This window comes from Clavelina lepadiformis, chromosome 7 (genome assembly GCF_947623445.1).
Source record: "Clavelina lepadiformis chromosome 7, kaClaLepa1.1, whole genome shotgun sequence".
Lineage (NCBI taxonomy): Eukaryota > Metazoa > Chordata > Ascidiacea > Aplousobranchia > Clavelinidae > Clavelina > Clavelina lepadiformis.
The window spans coordinates 1530894-1532237 of record NC_135246.1 but is presented as its reverse complement, the minus strand read 5'-3'; positions in this window follow the sequence as shown (position 1 = coordinate 1532237).

The following is a 1344-nucleotide window of genomic DNA, read 5'->3' as shown; positions in this document are numbered from 1 at the left end:
CGAGACCTCTTGCATTCAAAGTGAGAATTTTACCACCTAGACCAGGGGTGTCAAACTCAAAACGTGTTTAACGCCGCGGGCCGTAAGGATAAAACTTGATTGAACGTTTCGTGACACGAGTTAATGAATTGGAACAGGCAGCGAAACAACACCAAAGTTTTGATGTTTCTGACGATTTTTCACTGGGCTATTTTTGATTATTCTTCTCTTACATGTTACATCATTATGTTTCATTCATCTCCTTGTAAAAGCATTAAAGAATTAAGAAGCAATAAAGAAAAAAGCAGCCAAGATTACAAGCGTTAGAATAAATCGATCCATAGACCAACGAGCCGATGAAGTTTCATTTATTTGCTTCGTAATATATGAATAAATCTTTTTGATATTTGGTATAAATTCAAAATAATCTTCTTTATAGGGCTCGTCCGAGAATTGAACCCGGGACCTCTTGCAACCAAAGCAAGAATCATACCTCTAGACCAACGACCCGGTGAAGTTTCATTTATTTGCTTCATATTATATGAATAAAACTTTTTGATATTTGGTATAAATTCAAAAAAATCTTCTTTAAAGACCAACGAACCGATGAAGTTTCATATTTTTGTTTCATATTATAACAATAAATCTTTATGATATTTAGTATAAAATTCCGAAACTTCTTCTTTATAAGTCTCGTCCGGGACTTGCAACCTAAGCAAGAATCATACCCCTAGACCTGGGATGTCCAACATGCGGCCCGCCTGAGATTTTTGTGCGGCCCGCTAGTCATTTTTACTCTAAAACTAGTATTTTGAACTTTGAACCTTGGCCTAAAGGAAATGTACCAGTCGGTTATTAGGGGCGCAGTAATAGTATAGTATATCTATTTTTCTTGAAATTTAATAGGTTCTGCGGTCCATTGACTTATTTCAGGTGACAATGCGGCCACATATAATTGATATTTGGTATAAATTCAAAATATTCTTCTTTATAGGGCTCGTCAGGAAATTGAACCCGGGACCTCTTGAACCCTAAGCAAGAATCATACCCCTAGACCAACGAGCCGATAAAGTTTCATTTATTTGCTTCATATTATATGAATAAAACTTTTTGATATTTGGTATAAATTCAAAAAAATCTTCTTTAAAGGGCACGAGCCGATGAAGTTTCATATTTTTGCTTCATATTATAACAATAAATCTTTATGATATTTAGTCTAAAATTACAAAACTTCTTCTTTATAAGGTTCGTCCGGGACTTGCAACCTAAGCAAGAATCATACCCCTAGACCAGGGATGTCCAACATGCGGCCCGCCTGAGATTTTTGTGCGGCCCGCTAGTCATTTTCACTCCAAAACTAGTATT